The sequence below is a fragment of the Octopus bimaculoides genome, chromosome 30 (genome assembly GCF_046866305.1).
Source record: "Octopus bimaculoides isolate indiv1 chromosome 30, ASM4686630v1, whole genome shotgun sequence".
NCBI classification, from domain to species: Eukaryota; Metazoa; Mollusca; class Cephalopoda; order Octopoda; family Octopodidae; genus Octopus; species Octopus bimaculoides.
In genome coordinates, this window is record NC_142957.1 from 17383883 (window position 1) to 17410159 (window position 26277).

Here is a 26277-nt window from a genome sequence, read left to right on the forward strand (position 1 = left end):
TGAAGTGTCCTGTCTGGGGTTCAATCCTGGTCAGGATGGGGGAAGAAGGTAAGTCTTTTTTTTTATAAATGAAAAAGAAAAATACACTCTTACCTTCTTCGCAGGTTCAAACCCAGGACAGGACACTTCAGAATGTCACCCTCACCTGGCTCATCTGCACTCACCTTAACACCAGTCTACTGGGCCCTCCCGATAATTGCTGTCAAAAATGAGATACTTAAATCTATAATTTCGTCCAATCAATAATTTAAATTATTGATTGGACGAAATTATTATTTTAACCAGACTAATGTGAAGGTAATCCTCATAATTTGAAGCCAGTTTCTTAAGTGTCAATTCATGAAACAATCATACCTTGAGTCACTCTGTAATTTCAGCTGATTGATAATAAAATTGTGAGTGGATTTGGAAGACGGAAATTGAAAGAAGCCCGTCGTATATATGTATGTATATATATATATATATGTGTGTGTGTGTTTGTCCCCCCCCCCCCAGCATCGCTTAACAACCGATGCTGGTGTGTTTATGTCCCCCGTAACTTAGCGGTTCGGCAAAAGAGACCGATAGAATAAGTCCTGGGGTCGATTTGCTCGACTAAAGGCGGTGCTCCAGCATGGCCAGTCAAAAAAAGACTGAAACAAGTAAAAGAGTATATATACATATAGAATCGTTTTATGTTCCATATATATATATATATATAATTGTTTGTGTATGATTCTGTGTGTGTTTGTCAGTCCCTGTGAGATTTTTTAAAAAGTGAAAAATTTTCGTAAAACCTCCTCGCGCAGGCCCTGGGTGATATTGAAACCTGCCCAGGATGTTATTGTTATCTACATATGCCTTTACCCACAAGACCACCGAGACACCAACAAAAATGTAGTTAAAAAATGACATATTTAAACGCCAATTCTCTTTGAGCATGTAAAGGACAAAGTTGGCTGGGGCAAAACGAGTAAGAACAAGATAAGGCATATTTGCCTTTTGAATTCTCCAGAAAACTCGCTAATACACATCAGTATCCATCCCTAGACATGAGAAATGTAAAGAAATGAATTAAAATATCTCGGCCAAATGAAAGAGGCTCAGAGAAAATTGGCGGCGGTGCACCAGTACGGCCGCAGCTTTAAACTGAAACTATAAACAAACAAACAAACATGATATGAAATTAATGAAACTTGAGTAAATAAGACGAAAAACTCAATAAAATATTCTCTATAGTTTCTTCCTGATTTGCTGGAACGTATGCACCCATATTGTCAATACACTTTTGCCATTTCAGCGGTACCTGGCAACCTTGAGTCAATAAAATCTTCCAAGGCCTGTTTTACACCATTGTAGCAATTAATTTTTTTTTTTTTTTTATCAAAAAGGTGTTCTACAATTTATTATTCAAAAAGATGTAGTTCTACAATTTTCTTTTCAAAAAGGTGTCGTTCTATAAATTTTTTTTTATTGAATTCTGGGAAAAGTTAGGTTTATAAATCCTAATTTTTACTTCCATAATTGCCGCCAGTAAGATGGAACAGTGGTGTTAGTCGTGGAAGGGGCTATGGGGCGCGAGCAGTAGTCGGGGTTCAAATCCCGCTGCTGGAACTCGCGCCCCCCTTCCCCTTTCACTTCTTTCATCGCCGGACCATTGACCCTGGCGGGTTTTTACTTCGCGTTATCATTTTTCCTCCTACTCCAGTCCCCCTCCTACTCCTAACCCTCCTAAATACTCCTAATCCTCTAAGACGAAATTAATTAATTAATTAATTAAATAAATAAATAAACAAAAAAATACATTTCGTACGAAATACCTGCGGCTAAAGAAATGCAGCTAGCTTTACTGATTGAGTGTTTACGAATCGATTGATACATGTAAAGCCATTCCAGAATCGACCATCTTTGAATGAAGTAACGTGGACGTGACGGCGCCGATGAAGAATTACTGATTATGGCCGCAATAAGGTAGGCAAAGAATAGAATTCCTTACATTTTTGTACCTAAGGTAGAGAATATGCGGCACATCAACCGTTTTCGGCCGAAACCTAAACGCGAAAACGGCTGAGGTGCCGATTGTTTACCTTCGCCATTGTCTTTTATGCTTTACTTCTTTCCACGTACGAGCATTGCGACCATCGCCACTTAATGCGTTTTACACGAACAAATTGACACAAGAGTCTTAATTTTGGGTTTAATGTGAACACCCGGCTATATATACGTATGTATATTGGCAAATATTGGGTTGTCCGCAAAGTTCGTGCCGATTTTAAAGGAAACGGAAAGGTCATTACAATTTTAATCAACCGAGAGTGAATCTCCATCTTTCCTTTAACTTGAAAATATCCTCTTGCCAGAATTGAGCTGGTTTCATGGCAAATAAGTCGAAAATTAAGCTACTATAAATCGGCACGAACTTTCCGGACAACTTTCTCTTCAATCGCTGCATTTGTCCAATGTTAAAAATCCTGTTGATGTTTTATATTGTGTTTGTGTAATCAATTGTTGGAGTTACTGGGCTTTATGTTTGGTTGGGGATTAGTGTAATTGTGGTGTGGGCATTTGTGTATCACCCTTTTGTATTCCTTGTCCTTCATCTGGAGTCAGTGAGGGGCTACTGGCATCGACCACGTTCGAATGGTGCTCTTTACATGCCCCCCTAAAGAACAAAAGGACTGCAGCTGGAAGTGCTCAGGTGTCACTGGGGCAGGCATTGACGATTCAGCACTTAGGAATGCTTCTGTAGGAGAAAATGGAGACCTTATTAAATATGCAGTGACCCCGAAATTTATGTCCTCTTAAGGGGTTTTTGCTTAATAAAAAAAATCATTGTAAATGTAGTGTTAGAGGGGAGAATAATTTGGTTAGGGGATATATTGGGAGCACTATTGATTTTAAAAGGAGATATAGGTTCCACATGAGCTCATTTTCGAATGCCAAGTACTCCAATTCTACTGCATTGGCATATTATATTCATGATTTGAAGAGGAGGAATACGAGCTATACTATTGAATGGTTAGGCCTATCCAAAGCCCCACACACACGTTAATGCTAATGTAGATTATGCTTAAGGGAATCGTACTTGATTGGACAAACACCTTATGTGCTCCCTTTTTGTAATAGGTTTTTCTCAACATTCTTGAGTAGTTATAAAATTAAAATCAGATGCTTCAGAGGCCCACCTGAGCTGTGATCTTGAATTGAATTTGTAGCAAATTTTCTTTTATCTAAATTTAATTATTGACCTTTGAAATGGACAAGTCTTCACTTGAATCCACTGAATTCTTCTTTTGTCTATTTATGCAATTGAACAATAACCACACTAGATTCATATATAAACACACACATTACTCGATTCATAAATATACACACAAGCACATTACTTGATTCATAATATATAGACATACATTACTAGATTCATAATATATACACATACATTACTCGATTCATAATATATACACATACGTTACTAGATTTATATATACACACACACACATTACTAGATTCATAGCACATACATACATTACTTGATTCATAATATATACACAAAAGCACATACAGACATTACTTGATTCACAATATATACACACGTTACTCGATTCATAATATATAGACACAAGCGCATACATACATTACTCGATCCATAATATATACACATACATTACTAGATTCAGATATACACACATTACTCGATTCATAAATATATACACACATTACTCGATCCATAATATATACACATACGTTACTCGATGCATAATATATACATTACTCGACTCATAATATATACACACATACATTACTAGATGCATATATACACACACATTACTTGATTCATAATATATACACACAAGCACACACATACAGACATTACTTGATTCGTAATGTATACACACATACATTACTCGATTCATAATATATACACACATTACTCGATTCATAATATATACACACATTACTCGATTCATAATATATACACACATTACTCGATTCACATACATTACTAGTTCCATATATACACACATACATTACACGATTCATATATACACACAAGCACATACAGACATTACTTGATTCGTAATATATAGACACAAGCACCTACATACATTACTCGACTGTTCCTTCGAAACGCGGAGTAGACGGGACAACTGATGAAGGGAAATTTATATGTCGTCTCTCTGTTTTCTTTCGTTGTTCAATAAAAAAGTTCGTTTCTTTGTTGTGATGTCCCGTACCCATGTTTGGATATGTGCATATATTATTATATGATGGAACGCCATGCATCTTTCTCCAAGTAAGTTTTATCATAATAATTACTTTCCTGTCTATCTATCTCTCTTGTTCTTTGGTTTCTATATATACAATATTTAAATATGATTACTTTCTATACATTTATGTATGATAGTTTAGTGTCTACAATGTTTAAGTACGATAATTTAGTGTCTCCTCCTCAGCTACATTTTGGTGTAAATAGTTTGAGGTTTAGTTCAGTAGAAAAAGTCACATCAAAATAGGGAAGGCCTAAAGATGGGTGGTAAGGCAGGTGTTCATTTTCAATTATCATAAATTTTAAAATAAAGTATTCTTTTCTTAAGCTTAAATGATAGAAAAATTTAATTAATTAAATAAATAAACAAAAAAAAAACATTTCGTACGAAATACCTGCGGCTAAAGAAATGCAGCTAGCTTTACTGATTGAGTGTTTACGAATCGATTGATACATGTAAAGCCATTCCAAAATGGACGGTCTTTGATGGAAGTAACGTGGACGGCCGATGAAGAATTAAGGATTACCTATTATGGCTGCAACAAGGTAGGCTAAAGAATAGAATCTTTTTATAACCAAGGTAGAGAATATGCGGCACATCGACCGTTTTCGGCCGAAACCTAAACGCGAAAACGGCTGAGGTGCCGATTGTTTACCTTCGCCATTGTATTTTATGCTTTACTTCTTTCCACGTACGAGCATTGCGACCATCGCACCTCAATGCGTTCTACACGAACAAATTGACACAAGAGTCTTAATTTTGGGTTTAATGTGAACACCCGGCTATATATACGTATGTTTATTGGCAAATATTAGGTTGTCCGCAAAGTTCGTGCCGATTTTAAAGGAAACGGAAAGGTCATTACAATTTTAATCAACCGAGAGTGAATCTCCATCTTTCCTTTAACTTGAAAATATCCTCTTGCCAGAATTGAGCTGGTTTCATGGCAAATAAGTCGAAAATTAAGCTACTATAAATCGGCACGAACTTTCCGGACAACTTTCTCTTCAATCGCTGCATTTGTCTAATGTTAAAAATCCTGTTGATGTTTTATATTGTGTTTGTGTAATCAATTGTTGCAGTTACTCTGCTTCATGTTTGGTTGGGGATTCTAGACTGATTAGTGTAATTGTGGTGTGGGCATTTGTGTATCACCCTTTTGTATTCCTTGTCCTTCATCTGGAGTCAGCGAGGGGCTACTGGCATCGACCACGTTCGAACGGTGCTCTTTTCATGCCCCCCTAAAGAACAAAAGGACTGCAGCTGGAAGTGCTCAGGTGTCACTGGGGCAGGCATTGACGATTCAGCACTTAGGAATGCTTCTGTAGGAGAAAATGGAGACCTTATTAAATATGCAGTGACCCCGAAATTTATGTCCTCTTAAGGGGTTTTTGCTTAATAAAAAAAATCATTGTAAATGTAGTGTTAGAGGGGAGAATAATTTGGTTAGGGGATATATTGGGAGCACTATTGATTTTAAAAGGAGATATAGGTTCCACATGAGCTCATTTTCGAATGCCAAGTACTCCAATTCTACTGCATTGGCATATTATATTCATGATTTGAAGAGGAGGAATACGAGCTATACTATTGAATGGTTAGGCCTATCCAAAGCCCCCCACACCTTAATGAATTTTCTTATGTGCTCCCTTTTTGTAATAGGTTTTTCTCAACATTCTTGAGTAGTTATAAAATTAAAATCAGATGCTTCAGAGGCCCACCTGAGCTGTGATCTTGAATTGAATCTGTAGCAAATTTTCTTTTATCTAAATTTAATTATTGACCTTTGAAATGGACAAGTCTTCACTTGAATCCACTGAATTCTTCTTTTGTCTGTTTATGCAATTGAACAATAACCAGAACTGTGAAGCCTTTCTAAGTTTTCTCCTGGATTCGGCATTCACAATGTGAAGCAATTGTAGGGATGGGCTTGGATGGACTCTGTTCTCGTTTCCTTACACTTTATTTTTATATATTATTTTAGTTCCATTGCCTTAAATTTTTAGTGGTGTATATTATTCATTCCATGTATTTTTCTTTGTTCGACTTGTGTTACCCTTTTAGCTTTTATTCGTGCATATGTGTATACTGTTGGCTTTTACCATTTGGGGCCCTGTTGTTTTGACCAGAGGACACCTCCTCAGCTACATTTTGGTGCAAATAGTTTGAGGTTTAGTTCAGTCGAAAAAGTCACATCAAAATAGGGAAGGCCTAAAGATGGGTGGTAAGGCAGGTGTTCATTTTCAATTATCATAAATTTTAAAATAAAGTATTCTTTTCTTAGGCTTAAATGATAGAAAAATGTGTGAGGAATTCAGTAGTCGCATTTAACAAAAATTAGTAGAAAAACACCTATGGGGTTAAATGTCATGAAATGTAAAATAGGGGAGTAACGCTCCAAGCAATAGTTGTATATTGCTTTTCCTTTTCTTTTTAATCAGGCTAGTTCATTAATGCTTCAGATCTGTACATGTAAATTTATTGGGGCAGGAATATAATCATTTTTGGCTGTATCTCTATGGGCAGACCTGAAGGCATGTAGTAAGGCTGTCGAAAAAAAGTATTGGTTAAAAGTGCTTATATGCTAAATTTACTTTTTAAATTTCAGAGTCTTTTTATTTGTAAATCAAATTTATATTAATGGGATGTAAGTAATTTTAACTTGTGTATATCTGATATGAATCACCAACTGAAAATCTAGGTTACTTTAGGTGAGCCTAGTAACTGATGGTTTTGGGGGTCTTGTTGTTTGTCACTCTTGCTGAGTCCTTGACAGTATACAACTAAGCTATTACTGTACATATATATTCATTTATTATGTCACATGCTAAAAGAAACGGGCCTCTGTGAAGTGCAGGCTCATTGCTAGTTCCACTCCAGTACCCGGTGTTGTATGATGTGGGGCATCGACCTTGGTATAGGCTAAGGTACGGAATACAAGCCAAATGATTGAAGTAATAATACAGTAAGGTTTTCTTGAAGCATTGACAGGTGTGGTTATGTGATAGAGAAGTTTGCTTCCCAACCACATGGTTCTGGTTTCAGTCCCACTGCAGATATATGTGCGTCTGTGTTGGTGTATACATCCTCATGAAAGACACAACATAGGTGGCAGGCCGTTCTGGTAAGAAAGCTTAGCAAGAGCCTATGTATACATTTTAATTAAAATATATTTCGTTTTTGCCAGATTAGATTTGTTTCATTAAATTACCAAATTTCTCGTCAAAGGTTAAATCCACATTTTCCTATCCTGCCCCAACCCCAACATAGAATACTTTCTTCCTTGTTTTTTCAATCAATAAAATCCACGTGTATCTCTCAGTTTCAAAGTTGTCGCAGTGTTTCTGTCATGTGCTGTGAAAAAGGGGTAAGTGATACGAGGGATCATACAGCACTGCTTCATACAACCCATGGGCCTGCAGATGACATGGAAAGGTAGGCACACTCTTATATATATATATATACACACACACGCACACATATGCAGTCACTACTAGATTCATAATATATACAAACATACACATTGTTTAAGTGTCGTTACTACATATTTAGTTTCTATATAATATATACATACACACAAGCACATACATACATTACTCGATTCATAATATATACACATACATTACTAGATTCACAATATATACACATACGTTACTAGATTCATATATACACACATTACTCGATTCATAATATATATACACAAGCACATACATACGTTACTTGATTCATAATATATACACATATATTAGTCGATTCATATATACACACACATACATATATTACTAGTTTCATATATACACACAAGCACATTACTTGATTCATAATATATACACGTACATTACTCGATTCATAATATATACACACATACGTTACTAGATGCATATATATACACACACATTACTTGATTCATAATATAGACATACATTACTAGATTCATATATACACACATTACTCGATTCATCATCATCATTTAACGTCCGCTTTCCATGCTAGCATGGGTTGGACGACTTGACTGAGGACTGGTGAAACCGGATGGCAACACCAGGCTCCAATCTAATTTGGCAAAGTTTTTACAGCTGGATGCCCTTCCTAATGCCAACTACTCAGAGAGTGTAGTGGGTGCTTTTACGTGTCACCCGCACGAAAACGGCCACACTCGCACAAGAGCCAGTCCAGGGGCATTGGCAACGATCTTACTTGGCCTGCCGGGTCTTCTCACGCACAGCACATTTCCAAAGGTCTCGGTCAGTAGTCATCGCCTCGGTGAGGCCCAATGTACGAAGGTCTTGCCTCACCACCTCAGTCCAGGTCTTCCTGGGCCTACCTCTTCCACGGGTTCCCTCAACTGTTAGGGAGTGGCACTTTTTCACGCAGCTATCCTCACCACATGTCCATACCAGCGCACTCGTCTCTCTTACACGCCACAACTGATGCTTCTAATGTTCAGCTTTTCTCTTAAGATACTATATATACACATACATACATTACTCGATTCATAACATATACACACAAGCGCATACATACATTACTAGATTCATAATATATACACACAAGCACATACATTACTAGATTCATATATACACACAAACATTACTCGATTCATAATATATACACACATTCATTACTCGACTGTTCCTTCGAAACGTGGAGTACATGGGACAACTGATGAAGGGAAATATTCTTTGTTACAGGTGTCGTCTCTCTGTTTTCTTTCGTTGTTCAATAAAAAAGTTTGTTTCCTTCTCATGATGTCCTGCACCCATGTATGGATATGTGCATATATTATTATATGATGGAACGCCATGCATCTCTCTCCAAGTAAGTTTTATCGTAATAATTACTTTCCTGTCTATCTCTCTTGTTCTTTAGTTTCTATATAATATATATATACACACACAATCACATACAGACATTACTTGATTCGTAATATATACACACAAGTGCATACATACACACATTACTCGATCCATAATATATACACATACGTTACTAGATTCACAATATATACACACACACACACATTACTCGATTCATAAATATATACACATACATTACTAGATTCATGTATACACACATTACTCGATTCATAGATATATACACAAGTGCATACATACATTACTTGATCCATAATATATACACATGCGTTACTCGATGCATAATATATACATTACTAGTTCCATATATACACACAGACATTACTAGATGCATATATGCACACATTACTCGATTCATAATATATACACACATACATACATTACTAGTTCCATATATACACATACATTACTAGATTCATAATATATACACATACACTACTCGATTCATAAATATATACACATACATTACTAGATTCATGTATACACACATTACTCGATTCATGATATATACACACATTACTCGATTTATGATATATACACACATTACTCGATTTATGATATATACACACATTACTCATTTCATAATATATACACATACGTTACTAGATTCATAGCACATACATACATTACTCGATTCATAATATATAGACACAAGTGCATACATACATTACTTGATCCATAATATATACACATGCGTTACTCGATGCATAATATATACATTACTAGTTCCATATATACACACAGACATTACTAGATGCATATATGCACACATTACTCGATTCATAATATATACACACATACATTACTTGATTCGTAATGTATATACACATACATTACTCGATTCACAATATATACACATACGTTACTAGATTCATATATACACACATTACTTGATTCGTAATGTATATACACATACATTACTCGATTCACAATATATACACATACGTTACTAGATTCATATATACACACATTACTCGATTCATAATATATACACACATACATTACACGATTCATATATACACACAAGCACATACAGACATTACTTGATTCGTAATATATAGACACAAGCACCTACATACATTACTCGACTGTTCCTTCGAAACGCGGAGTAGACGGGACAACTGATGAAGGGAAATTTATATGTCGTCTCTCTGTTCTCTTTCGTTGTTCAATAAAAAAGTTCGTTTCTTTGTTGTGATGTCCTGTACCCATGTATGGATATGTGCATATATTATTATATGATGGAACGCCATGCATCTTTCTCCAAGTAAGTTTTATCATAATAATTACTTTCCTGTCTATCTATCTCTCTTGTTCTTTGGTTTCTATATATACAATATTTAAATATGATTACTTACTGTTAGTAAGTGGAATATGTAGAAAGCAATCATACCTAGTCATTGTAGACACTAAATTACAATACTTAAATGATCTAGAAAGTAATCATACTTAGTCATTGTAGAAACTAAATTACAATACTTAAATGATCTAGAAAGTAATCATACTTGGTCATTGTAGAAACTAAATTACAATACTTAAATGATCTAGAAAGTAATCATACTTAGTCATTGTAGAAACTAAATTACAATACTTAAATGATCTAGAAAGTAATCATACCTAGTCATTGTAGAAACTAAATTACAATACTTAAATGATCTAGAAAGTAATCATACTTAGTCATTGTAGAAACTAAATTACAATACTTAAATGATCTAGAAAGTAATCATACTTAAATGTTCTAGAAAGTAATCATACTTAGTCATTGTAGAAACTAAATTACAATACTTAAATGTTGTAGAAAGTAATCATACCTAGTCATTGTAGAAACTAAATTACAATACTTAAATGATCTAGAAAGTAATCATACCTAGTCATTGTAGAAACTAAATTACAATACTTAAATGTTCTAGAAAGCAATCATACTTAGTCATTGTAGAAACTAAATTACAATACTTAAATGTACTAGAAAGTAATCATACCTAGTTATTGTAGAAACTAAATTACAATACTTAAATGATCTAGAAAGTAATCATACTTAGACATTGTAGAAAGTAATCATACCTAGTCATTGTAGAAACTAAATTACAATACTTAAATGATCTAGAAAGTAATCATACTTAGACATTGTAGAAAGTAATCATACCTAGTCATTGTAGAAACTAAATTACAATACTTAAATGTACTAGAAAGTAATCATACTTAGTCATTGTAGAAACTAAATTACAATACTTAAATGATCTAGAAAGTAATCATACTTAGTCATTGTAGAAACTAAATTACAATACTTAAATAATCTAGAAAGTAATCATACCTAGTCATTGTAGAAACTAAATTACAATACTTAAATGTACTAGAAAGTAATCATACTCAGTCATTGTAGAAACTAAATTACAATAATTAAATGTACTAGAAAGTAATCATACTTAGTCATTGTAAAAAGTAATCATACCTAGTCATTGTAGAAACTAAATTACAATACTTAAATGTTCTAGAAAGTAATCATACTTAGTCATTGTAGAAACTAAATCACAATACTTAAATGTACTAGAAAGTAATCATACTTAGTCATTGTAGAAACTAAATTACAATACTTAAATGTTGTAGAAAGTAATCATACTTAGTCATTGTAGAAACTAAATTACAATACTTAAATGTACTAGAAAGTAATCATACTTAGACATTGTAGAAACTAAATTACAATACTTAAATGTTGTAGAAAGTAATCATACTTAGTCATTGTAGAAACTAAATTACAATACTTAAATGTACTAGAAAGTAATCATACTTAGACATTGTAGAAACTAAATTACAATACTTAAATGTTGTAGAAAGTAATCATACTTAGTCATTGTAGAAACTAAATTACAATACTTAAATGTACTAGAAAGTAATCATACTTAGACATTGTAGAAACTAAATTACAATACTTAAATGTTGTAGAAAGTAATCATACCTAGTCATTGTAGAAACTAAATTACAATACTTAAATGTTGTAGAAAGTAATCATACTTAGTCATTGTAGAAACTAAATTACAATACTTAAATGTTGTAGAAAGTAATCATACCTAGTCATTGTAGAAACTAAATTACAATACTTAAATGTACTAGAAAGTAATCATACTTAGACATTGTAGAAACTAAATTACAATACTTAAATGTTCTAGAAAGTAATCATACTTAGTCATTGTAGAAACTAAATTACAATAATTAAATGATCTAGAAAGTAATCATACTTAGTCATTGTAGAAACTAAATTACAATACTTAAATGATCTAGAAAGTAATCATACCTAGTCATTGTAGAAACTAAATTACAATACTTAAATGATCTAGAAAGTAATCATACTTAGTCATTGTAGAAACTAAATTACAATACTTAAATGATCTAGAAAGTAATCATACTTAAATGTTCTAGAAAGTAATCATACTTAGTCATTGTAGAAACTAAATTACAATACTTAAATGTTGTAGAAAGTAATCATACCTAGTCATTGTAGAAACTAAATTACAATACTTAAATGATCTAGAAAGTAATCATACCTAGTCATTGTAGAAACTAAATTACAATACTTAAATGTTCTAGAAAGCAATCATACTTAGTCATTGTAGAAACTAAATTACAATACTTAAATGTACTAGAAAGTAATCATACCTAGTTATTGTAGAAACTAAATTACAATACTTAAATGATCTAGAAAGTAATCATACTTAGACATTGTAGAAAGTAATCATACCTAGTCATTGTAGAAACTAAATTACAATACTTAAATGATCTAGAAAGTAATCATACTTAGACATTGTAGAAAGTAATCATACCTAGTCATTGTAGAAACTAAATTACAATACTTAAATGTACTAGAAAGTAATCATACTTAGTCATTGTAGAAACTAAATTACAATACTTAAATGATCTAGAAAGTAATCATACTTAGTCATTGTAGAAACTAAATTACAATACTTAAATAATCTAGAAAGTAATCATACCTAGTCATTGTAGAAACTAAATTACAATACTTAAATGTACTAGAAAGTAATCATACTCAGTCATTGTAGAAACTAAATTACAATAATTAAATGTACTAGAAAGTAATCATACTTAGTCATTGTAAAAAGTAATCATACCTAGTCATTGTAGAAACTAAATTACAATACTTAAATGTTCTAGAAAGTAATCATACTTAGTCATTGTAGAAACTAAATCACAATACTTAAATGTACTAGAAAGTAATCATACTTAGTCATTGTAGAAACTAAATTACAATACTTAAATGTTGTAGAAAGTAATCATACTTAGTCATTGTAGAAACTAAATTACAATACTTAAATGTACTAGAAAGTAATCATACTTAGACATTGTAGAAACTAAATTACAATACTTAAATGTTGTAGAAAGTAATCATACTTAGTCATTGTAGAAACTAAATTACAATACTTAAATGTACTAGAAAGTAATCATACTTAGACATTGTAGAAACTAAATTACAATACTTAAATGTTGTAGAAAGTAATCATACTTAGTCATTGTAGAAACTAAATTACAATACTTAAATGTACTAGAAAGTAATCATACTTAGACATTGTAGAAACTAAATTACAATACTTAAATGTTGTAGAAAGTAATCATACCTAGTCATTGTAGAAACTAAATTACAATACTTAAATGTTGTAGAAAGTAATCATACTTAGTCATTGTAGAAACTAAATTACAATACTTAAATGTTGTAGAAAGTAATCATACCTAGTCATTGTAGAAACTAAATTACAATACTTAAATGTACTAGAAAGTAATCATACTTAGACATTGTAGAAACTAAATTACAATACTTAAATGTTCTAGAAAGTAATCATACTTAGTCATTGTAGAAACTAAATTACAATAATTAAATGATCTAGAAAGTAATCATACTTAGTCATTGTAGAAACTAAATTACAATAATTAAATGATCTAGAAAGTAATCATACTTAGACATTGTAGAAAGTAATCATACCTAGTCATTGTAGAAACTAAATTACAATACTTAAATGTTGTAGAAAGTAATCATACGTAAATGTTCTAGAAGGTAATCATACCTAGTCATTGTAGAAACTAAATTACAATAATTAAATGATCTAGAAAGTAATCATACTTAGACATTGTAGAAACTAAATTACAATACTTAAATGTTCTAGAAAGTAATCATACTTAGTCATTGTAGAAACTAAATTACAATAATTAAATGATCTAGAAAGTAATCATACTTAGTCATTGTAGAAACTAAATTACAATAATTAAATGATCTAGAAAGTAATCATACTTAGACATTGTAGAAAGTAATCATACCTAGTCATTGTAGAAACTAAATTACAATACTTAAATGTTGTAGAAAGTAATCATACGTAAATGTTCTAGAAGGTAATCATACCTAGTCATTGTAGAGACTAAATTACAATAATTAAATGATCTAGAAAGTAATCATACTTAGTCATTGTAGAAACTAAATTACAATACTTAAATGATCTAGAAAGTAATCATACTTAGTCATTGTAGAAACTAAATTACAATACTTAAATGATCTAGAAAGTAATCATACTTAGACATTGTAGAAACTAATCATACCTAGTCATTGTAGAAACTAAATTACAATACTTAAATGTTGTAGAAAGTAATCATACCTAGTCATTGTAGAAACTAAATTACAATACTTAAATGATCTAGAAAGTAATCATACTTAGTCATTGTAGAAACTAAATTACAATACTTAAATGATCTAGAAAGTAATCATACTTAGACATTGTAGAAAGTAATCATACCTAGTCATTGTAGAAACTAAATCACAATACTTAAATGTACTAGAAAGTAATCATACTTAGTCATTGTAGAAAGTAATCATACTTAGACATTGTAGAAACTAAATTACAATACTTAAATGTTGTAGAAAGTAATCATACTTAGTCATTGTAGAAACTAAATTACAATACTTAAATGTACTAGAAAGTAATCATACTTAGACATTGTAGAAACTAAATTACAATACTTAAATGTTGTAGAAAGTAATCATACCTAGTCATTGTAGAAACTAAATTACAATACTTAAATGTTGTAGAAAGCAATCATACTTAGACATTGTAGAAACTAAATTACAATACTTAAATGATCTAGAAAGTAATCATACTTAGTCATTGTAGAAACTAAATTACAATACTTAAATGTTCTAGAAAGTAATCATACTTAGTCATTGTAGAAACTAAATTACAATACTTAAATGTGCTAGAAAGTAATCATACTTAGTCATTGTAGAAACTAAATTACAATACTTAAATGTACTAGAAAGTAATCATACTTAGACATTGTAGAAACTAAATTACAATACTTAAATGTTGTAGAGAGTAATCATACCCAGTCATTGTAGAAACTAAATTACAATACTTAAATGATCTAGAAAGTAATCATACTTAGTCATTGTAGAAACTAAATTACAATACTTAAATGATCTAGAAAGTAATCATACTTAGTCATTGTAGAAACTAAATTACAATACTTAAATGATCTAGAAAGTAATCATACTTAGACATTGTAGAAAGTAATCATACCTAGTCATTGTAGAAACTAAATTACAATACTTAAATGATCTAGAAAGTAATCATACTTAGTCATTGTAGAAACTAAATTACAATACTTAAATGTTGTAGAAAGTAATCATACTTAGTCATTGTAGAAACTAAATTACAATACTTAAATGTGCTAGAAAGTAATCATACTTAGTCATTGTAGAAACTAAATTACAATACTTAAATGTACTAGAAAGTAATCATACTTAGACATTGTAGAAACTAAATTACAATACTTAAATGTTGTAGAGAGTAATCATACCCAGTCATTGTAGAAACTAAATTACAATACTTAAATGATCTAGAAAGTAATCATACTTAGTCATTGTAGAAACTAAATTACAATACTTAAATGATCTAGAAAGTAATCATACTTAGTCATTGTACAAACTAAATTACAATAATTAAATGATCTAGAAAGTAATCATACTTAGACATTGTAGAAAGTAATCATACCTAGTCATTGTAGAAACTAAATTACAATACTTAAATGTACTAGAAAGTAATCATACTTAGTCATTGTAGAAACTAAATTACAATACTTAAATGATCTAGAAAGTAATCATACTTAGTCATTGTAGAAAGTAATCATACCTAGTCATTGTAGAAACTAAATTACAATACTTAAATGTACTAGAAAGTAATCATACTCAGTCATTGTAGAAACTAAATTACAATACTTAAATGTTCTAGAAAGTAATCATACTTAGTCATTGTAGAAACTAAATTACAATACTTAAATAATCTAGAAAGTAATCATACCTAGTCATTGTAGAAACTAAATTACAATACTTAAATGTACTAGAAAGTAATCATACTTAGTCATTGTAGAAAGTAATCATACCTAGTCATTGTAGAAACTAAATTACAATACTTAAATGTACTAGAAAGTAATCATACTCAGTCATTGTAGAAACTAAATTACAATAATTAAATGTACTAGAAAGTAATCATACTTAGTCATTGTAAAAAGTAATCATACCTAGTCATTGTAGAAACTAAATTACAATACTTAAATGTTCTAGAAAGTAATCATACTTAGTCATTGTAGAAACTAAATCACAATACTTAAATGTGCTAGAAAGTAATCATACTTAGTCATTGTAGAAACTAAATTACAATACTTAAATGTGCTAGAAAGTAATCATACTTAGTCATTGTAGAAACTAAATTACAATACTTAAATGATCTAGAAAGTAATCATACTTAGTCATTGTAGAAACTAAATTACAATACTTAAATGATCTAGAAAGTAATCATACTTAGACATTGTAGAAAGTAATCATACCTAGTCATTGTAGAAACTAAATTACAATACTTAAATGTTGTAGAAAGCAATCATACCTAGTCATTGTAGAAACTAAATTACAATACTTAAATGATCTAGAAAGTAATCATACTTAGTCATTGTAGAAACTAAATTACAATACTTAAATGATCTAGAAAGTAATCATACTTAGACATTGTAGAAAGTAATCATACCTAGTCATTGTAGAAACTAAATTACAATACTTAAATGATCTAGAAAGTAATCATACTTAGTCATTGTAGAAACTAAATTACAATACTTAAATGTTGTAGAAAGTAATCATACTTAGTCATTGTAGAAACTAAATTACAATACTTAAATGTGCTAGAAAGTAATCATACTTAGTCATTGTAGAAACTAAATTACAATACTTAAATGTACTAGAAAGTAATCATACTTAGTCATTGTAGAAACTAAATTACAATACTTAAATGTGCTAGAAAGTAATCATACTTAGTCATTGTAGAAACTAAATTACAATACTTAAATGATCTAGAAAGTAATCATACTTAGTCATTGTAGAAACTAAATTACAATACTTAAATGATCTAGAAAGTAATCATACTTAGACATTGTAGAAAGTAATCATACCTAGTCATTGTAGAAACTAATCATACTTAGTCATTGTAGAAACTAAATTACAATACTTAAATGATCTAGAAAGTAATCATACTTAGTCATTGTAGAAACCAAATTACAATACTTAAATGATCTAGAAAGTAATCATACTTAGACATTGTAGAAACTAAATCACAATACTTAAATGTACTAGAAAGTAATCATACTTAGTCATTGTAGAAACTAAATTACAATACTTAAATGATCTAGAAAGTAATCATACCTAGTCATTATAGAAACTAAATTACAATACTTAAATGATCTAGAAAGTAATCATACTTAGTCATTGTAGAAACTAAATTACAATACTTAAATGATCTAGAAAGTAATCATACTTAGACATTGTAGAAAGTAATCATACCTAGTCATTGTAGAAACTAAATCACAATACTTAAATGTACTAGAAAGTAATCATACTTAGTCATTGTAGAAACTAAATTACAATACTTAAATGTTGTAGAAAGTAATCATACCTAGTCATTGTAGAAACTAAATTACAATACTTAAATGTACTAGAAAGTAATTATACTTAGACATTGTAGAAACTAAATTACAATACTTAAATGTTGTAGAAAGTAATCATACTTAGTCATTGTAGAAACTAAATTACAATACTTAAATGATCTAGAAAGTAATCATACTTAGACATTGTAGAAACTAAATTACAATACTTAAATGTTGTAGAAAGTAATCATACTTAGTCATTGTAGAAACTAAATTACAATACTTAAATGTTGTAGAAAGTAATCATACTTAGTCATTGTAGAAACTAAATTACAATACTTAAATGATCTAGAAAGTAATCATACTTAGACATTGTAGAAAGTAATCATACCTAGTCATTGTAGAAACTAAATTACAATACTTAAATGATCTAGAAAGTAATCATACTTAGTCATTGTAGAAACTAAATTACAATACTTAAATGATCTAGAAAGTAATCATACCTAGTCATTGTAGAAACTAAATTACAATACTTAAATGTACTAGAAAGTAATCATACTTAGACATTGTAGAAAGTAATCATACCTAGTCATTGTAGAAACTAAATTACAATACTTAAATGATCTAGAAAGTAATCATACTTAGACATTGTAGAAAGTAATCATACTTAGACATTGTAGAAACTAAATTACAATACTTAAATGTTGTAGAGAGTAATCATACCTAGTCATTGTAGAAACTAAATTACAATACTTAAATGATCTAGAAAGTAATCATACTTAGTCATTGTAGAAACTAATCATACCTAGTCATTGTAGAAACTAAATTACAATACTTAAATGTTGTAGAAAGTAATCATACTTAGTCATTGTAGAAACTAAATTACAATACTTAAATGATCTAGAATCTAAATATCATTACTCTGTACATATTTAAGTATGATTACTCAATGTGTGTAAATAATAACAAACAATGTTTTTATAACTCTTTATTGACACATTAATATTGTCATCTTCTTGTATTTTCTTATATTCAGAGCCAGGAACTTATGAACTTGAAGCTAACTTCTTTGTCCAGTCCTCCAGAGTAACTGCTTGGATTCTGAAGAAGAAGAATACAGAGAAAAAACAAACCAAGAAGACATCTTGTTTGTATAATTTGTTGGTGAATAAAAGGAAATACACACAGACATATATGTAATAATAATGAAGTTAATAAAATGATTCACTAAACATCGGTTGTACTGTATTTTATACGTGTGAATGTATGTGTGTATATATTATGAAACGAGTAATGTATATATCATGAATCGAGTAATGTATGTATGTGTGTGTATATCTGAATCTAGTAATGTATGTGTATATATTATGGATCGAGTAATGTATGTGTATATATTGTGAATCGAGTAACGTGTGTGTATATATGCATCAAGTAATGTATGTTATGAAGCTAGTAACGTATGTACGTGCTTATGTATATATATTGTGAATCGAGTATTGTATGTGTATATATTATGCATCAAGTAATGTATGTGTGTATATTATGGATCGAGTAATGTATGTATATATGAATCGAGTGATGTGTTTATATATGAATCTAGTTATGTCTGTATGTGCTTGTGTGTATATATGAAACTAGTAATGTATGTGTGTGTGTGTATATATATGAATCGAGTAATGTGTGTATACATTACGAATCAAGTAATGTCTGTATGTGTGTGCTTGTGTGTATATATGCATCTAGTAATGTACGTGTATATATTATGGATCGAGTAATGTGTGTATATATTATGAATCTAGTAACGTATGTGTATATATTATGAATCAACTAATGTCTGTATGTGCTTGTGTCTATATATTGTGAATCAAGGAATGTCTGTATGTGTATATATGAATCGAGTAATATGTATATATTACGAATCTAGTAACTTATGTATGTGCTTGTGTGTATATATGAATCGTGTAATGTGTGTGTGTATATATGGAACTAGTAATGTGTATATATTATGAATCGAGTAACGTATGTGTATATATAATGGATCGAGTAATGTGTGTGTATATGAATCTAGTAATGTATGTATGTGTGTATATATTATGGATCGAGTAATGTATGTGTGTATATATTATGCATCGAGTAACGTATGTATGCGCTTGTGTGTATATATTATGAATCGAGTAATGTGTGTATATCTGAATCAAGTAATGTCTATATGTGCTTGTGTGTATATCTGAATCAAGTAATGTATGTTATGAAGTTAGTAACGTATGTACGTGCTTATGTATATATATGTATGTGTGTATATATGGAACTAGTAATGTGTATGTGTGTGTGTATATATCATGAATCGAGTAATGTGTGTATATCTGAATCAAGTAATGTATGTGTATATATTACGAATCAAGTAATGTCTGTCTGTATGTGTGTGCTTGTGTGTATATTATGAATCGAGTAATGTATGTGTATATATTATGGATCGAGTAATGTATGTATATATGAATCGAGTGATGTGTTTATATATGAATCAAGTGATGTCTGTATGTGCTTGTGTGTTTATATATATGAATCGAGTAATGTATGTGTCTATATATTACGAATCAAGTAATGTGTGTGTATATATTGTGAATCGAGTAATGTGTGTATATATGCATCTAGTAATGTATGTGTGTATATATTATGAATCGAGTAATGTGTGTATATATTTATGAATCAAGTAATGTGTGTATACATGAATCTAGTAATGTTTGTGTATATATCATGAAACGAGTAATGTGTGTATATATTTATGAATCGAGTAATGTGTGTATATATGAATCTAGTAACGTATGTGTATATATTATGAATCGAGTAATGTGTGTGTATATATCATGAATCGAGTAATGTGTGTGTATATATCATGAATCGAGTAATGTATGTATATATCATGAATCGAGTAATGTGTGTATATATTGTGAATCGAGTAACGTATGTGTATATATTGTGGATCGAGTAATGTATGTGTATATATTATGAATCAAGTAATGTCTATATGTGCTTGTGTGTATATATGAAACTATTAATGTGTGTGTATATTTATGAATCGAGTAATGTATGTGTGTATATTATGAATCGAGTAATGTATGTGTGTATATTATGAATCGAGTAATGTATGTGTGTATATTATGAATCGAGTAATGTATGTGTATATATTATGAATCGAGTAATGTATGTATATATGAATCGAGTGATGTGTGTATATATGAATCTAGTAACGTATGTGTATATATTATGAATCGAGTAATGTCTGTATGTGTGTGTGTGTGTATATATGGAACTAGTAATGTATGTGTATATATTATGAATCGAGTAATGTGTGTATATCTGAATCGAGTAACGTATGTGTATATATTATGGATCGAGTAATGTCTGTATGTGCTTGTGTGTATATATTTATGAATCAAGTAATGTGTTTATATATATGAATCGAGTAATGTATGTGTATATATTATGAATCAAGTAATGTATGTATGTGCTTGTGTGTATGTATATATTATATAGAAACTAAATATGTAGTAACGACACTTAAACATTGTGTATGTTTGTATATATTATGAATCTAGTAGTGACTGCATATGTGTGCGTGTGTGTGTGTATATATATATATATAAGAGTGTGCCTACCTTTCCATGTCATCTGCAGGCCCATGGGTTGTATAGGTTTGTATGAAGCAGTGCTGTATGATCCCTTGTATCACTTACCCCTTTTTCACAGCACATGACAGAAACACTGAGAGATACACGTGGATTTTATTGATTGAAAAAACAAGGAAGAAAGTATTCTATGTTGGGGTTGGGGCAGGATAGGAAAATGTGGATTTAACCTTTGACGAGAAATTTGGTAATTTAATGAAACAAATCTAATCTGGCAAAAACGAAATATATTTTAATTAAAATGTATACATAGGCTCTTGCTAAGCTTTCTTACCAGAACGGCCTGCCACCTATGTTGTGTCTTTCATGAGGATGTAAACACCAACACAGACGCACATATATCTGCAGTGGGACTGAAACCAGAACCATGTGGTTGGGAAGCAAACTTCTCTATCACATAACCACACCTGTCAATGCTTCAAGTAAACCTTAGTGTATTATTATTGCTTTAATCATTTGGCTTGTATTCCGTACCTTAGCCTATCCCAAGGTCGATGCACCGGGTACTGGAGTGGAACTAGCAATGGGCCTGCACTTCACAGAGGCCCGTTTCTTTTAGCATGTGACATAATAAATGAATATATATGTACAGTAATAGCTTAGTTGTATACTGTCAAGGACTCAGCAAGAGTGACAAACAACAAGACCCCCAAAACCATCAGTTACTAGGCTCACCTAAAGTAACCTAGATTTTCAGTTGGTGATTCATATCAGATATACACAAGTTAAAATTACTTACATCCCATTAATATAAATTTGATTTACAAATAAAAAGACTCTGAAATTTAAAAAGTAAATTTAGCATATAAGCACTTTTAACCAATACTTTTTTTCGACAGCCTTACTACATGCCTTCAGGTCTGCCCATAGAGATACAGCCAAAAATGATTATATTCCTGCCCCAATAAATTTACATGTACAGATCTGAAGCATTAATGAACTAGCCTGATTAAAAAGAAAAGGAAAAGCAATATACAACTATTGCTTGGAGCGTTACTCCCCTATTTTACATTTCATGACATTTAACCCCATAGGTGTTTTTCTACTAATTTTTGTTAAATGCGACTACTGAATTCCTCACACATTTTTCTATCATTTAAGCCTAAGAAAAGAATACTTTATTTTAAAATTTATGATAATTGAAAATGAACACCTGCCTTACCACCCATCTTTAGGCCTTCCCTATTTTGATGTGACTTTTTCGACTGAACTAAACCTCAAACTATTTGCACCAAAATGTAGCTGAGGAGGTGTCCTCTGGTCAAAACAACAGGGCCCCAAATGGTAAAAGCCAACAGTATACACATATGCACGAATAAAAGCTAAAAGGGTAACACAAGTCGAACAAAGAAAAATACATGGAATGAATAATATACACCACTAAAAATTTAAGGCAATGGAACTAAAATAATATATAAAAATAAAGTGTAAGGAAACGAGAACAGAGTCCATCCAAGCCCATCCCTACAATTGCTTCACATTGTGAATGCCGAATCCAGGAGAAAACTTAGAAAGGCTTCACAGTTCTGGTTATTGTTCAATTGCATAAACAGACAAAAGAAGAATTCAGTGGATTCAAGTGAAGACTTGTCCATTTCAAAGGTCAATAATTAAATTTAGATAAAAGAAAATTTGCTACAGATTCAATTCAAGATCACAGCTCAGGTGGGCCTCTGAAGCATCTGATTTTAATTTTATAACTACTCAAGAATGTTGAGAAAAACCTATTACAAAAAGGGAGCACATAAGAAAATTCATTAAGGTGTGGGGGGCTTTGGATAGGCCTAACCATTCAATAGTATAGCTCGTATTCCTCCTCTTCAAATCATGAATATAATATGCCAATGCAGTAGAATTGGAGTACTTGGCATTCGAAAATGAGCTCATGTGGAACCTATATCTCCTTTTAAAATCAATAGTGCTCCCAATATATCCCCTAACCAAATTATTCTCCCCTCTAACACTACATTTACAATGATTTTTTTTATTAAGCAAAAACCCCTTAAGAGGACATAAATTTCGGGGTCACTGCATATTTAATAAGGTCTCCATTTTCTCCTACAGAAGCATTCCTAAGTGCTGAATCGTCAATGCCTGCCCCAGTGACACCTGAGCACTTCCAGCTGCAGTCCTTTTGTTCTTTAGGGGGGCATGAAAAGAGCACCGTTCGAACGTGGTCGATGCCAGTAGCCCCTCGCTGACTCCAGATGAAGGACAAGGAATACAAAAGGGTGATACACAAATGCCCACACCACAATTACACTAATCAGTCTAGAATCCCCAACCAAACATGAAGCAGAGTAACTGCAACAATTGATTACACAAACACAATATAAAACATCAACAGGATTTTTAACATTAGACAAATGCAGCGATTGAAGAGAAAGTTGTCCGGAAAGTTCGTGCCGATTTATAGTAGCTTAATTTTCGACTTATTTGCCATGAAACCAGCTCAATTCTGGCAAGAGGATATTTTCAAGTTAAAGGAAAGATGGAGATTCACTCTCGGTTGATTAAAATTGTAATGACCTTTCCGTTTCCTTTAAAATCGGCACGAACTTTGCGGACAACCTAATATTTGCCAATAAACATACGTATATATAGCCGGGTGTTCACATTAAACCCAAAATTAAGACTCTTGTGTCAATTTGTTCGTGTAGAACGCATTGAGGTGCGATGGTCGCAATGCTCGTACGTGGAAAGAAGTAAAGCATAAAATACAATGGCGAAGGTAAACAATCGGCACCTCAGCCGTTTTCGCGTTTAGGTTTCGGCCGAAAACGGTCGATGTGCCGCATATTCTCTACCTTGGTTATAAAAAGATTCTATTCTTTAGCCTACCTTGTTGCAGCCATAATAGGTAATCCTTAATTCTTCATCGGCCGTCCACGTTACTTCCATCAAAGACCGTCCATTTTGGAATGGCTTTACATGTATCAATCGATTCGTAAACACTCAATCAGTAAAGCTAGCTGCATTTCTTTAGCCGCAGGTATTTCGTACGAAATGTTTTTTTTTTGTTTATTTATTTAATTAATTAAATTTTTCTATCATTTAAGCTTAAGAAAAGAATACTTTATTTTAAAATTTATGATAATTGAAAATGAACACCTGCCTTACCACCCATCTTTAGGCCTTCCCTATTTTGATGTGACTTTTTCTACTGAACTAAACCTCAAACTATTTACACCAAAATGTAGCTGAGGAGGAGACACTAAATTATCGTACTTAAACATTGTAGACACTAAACTATCATACATAAATGTATAGAAAGTAATCATATTTAAATATTGTATATATAGAAACCAAAGAACAAGAGAGATAGATAGACAGGAAAGTAATTATTATGATAAAACTTACTTGGAGAAAGATGCATGGCGTTCCATCATATAATAATATATGCACATATCCAAACATGGGTACGGGACATCACAACAAAGAAACGAACTTTTTTATTGAACAACGAAAGAAAACAGAGAGACGACATATAAATTTCCCTTCATCAGTTGTCCCGTCTACTCCGCGTTTCGAAGGAACAGTCGAGTAATGTATGTAGGTGCTTGTGTCTATATATTACGAATCAAGTAATGTCTGTATGTGCTTGTGTGTATATATGAATCGTGTAATGTATGTGTGTATATATGGAACTAGTAATGTATGTGAATCGAGTAATGTGTGTATATATTATGAATCGAGTAATGTGTGTATATATTATGAATCGAGTAATGTGTGTATATATTATGAATCGAGTAATGTATGTGTGTATACATTACGAATCAAGTAATGTCTGTATGTGTGTGCTTGTGTGTATATATTATGAATCAAGTAATGTGTGTGTATATATGCATCTAGTAATGTATGTGTGTATATATTATGAGTCGAGTAATGTATATATTATGCATCGAGTAACGTATGTGTATATATTATGGATCGAGTAATGTGTGTATATATTTATGAATCGAGTAATGTGTGTATATCTGAATCTAGTAATGTATGTGTATATATTATGGATCGAGTAATGTATGTATGCGCTTGTGTCTATATATTATGAATCGAGTAACGTGTGTATATATTGTGAATCAAGTAATGTCTGTATGTGCTTTTGTGTATATATTATGAATCAAGTAATGTATGTATGTGCTATGAATCTAGTAATGTGTGTGTGTGTATATATAAATCTAGTAACGTATGTGTATATATTATGAATCGAGTAATGTATGTGTATATATTATGAATCTAGTAATGTATGTCTATATATTATGAATCAAGTAATGTGCTTGTGTGTATATTTATGAATCGAGTAATGTGTGTGTTTATATATGAATCTAGTGTGGTTATTGTTCAATTGCATAAATAGACAAAAGAAGAATTCAGTGGATTCAAGTGAAGACTTGTCCATTTCAAAGGTCAATAATTAAATTTAGATAAAAGAAAATTTGCTACAAATTCAATTCAAGATCACAGCTCAGGTGGGCCTCTGAAGCATCTGATTTTAATTTTATAACTACTCAA

General features: G+C 31.1%; 2 long non-coding RNA genes across 4 annotated transcripts; one reads left to right on the plus strand and one right to left on the minus strand.

The window, feature by feature from the left end:
* Window positions 1-1137: 1137 nt before the first annotated feature.
* On the plus strand, window positions 1138-19311 carry LOC149130243 (uncharacterized). Of its 3 annotated transcripts, XR_016239178.1 has the most exons (5): window positions 1138-1950; window positions 4187-4273; window positions 7570-7682; window positions 10302-10388; window positions 19116-19311. It is a non-coding gene; the product is annotated as an uncharacterized LOC149130243 (long non-coding RNA). The 3 variants fall into 3 exon arrangements; XR_016239177.1 differs by lacking the exons at window positions 1138-1950; window positions 4187-4273 and adding an exon at window positions 4352-4792; XR_016239179.1 differs by lacking the exons at window positions 1138-1950; window positions 4187-4273; window positions 10302-10388 and adding an exon at window positions 4378-4792.
* On the minus strand, window positions 19053-24448 carry LOC149130244 (uncharacterized). Its single transcript, XR_016239180.1, has 2 exons — window positions 21736-24448; window positions 19053-19180 (listed from the first exon to the last, which is right to left on the minus strand). It is a non-coding gene; the product is annotated as an uncharacterized LOC149130244 (long non-coding RNA).
* Window positions 24449-26277: the final 1829 nt, after the last annotated feature.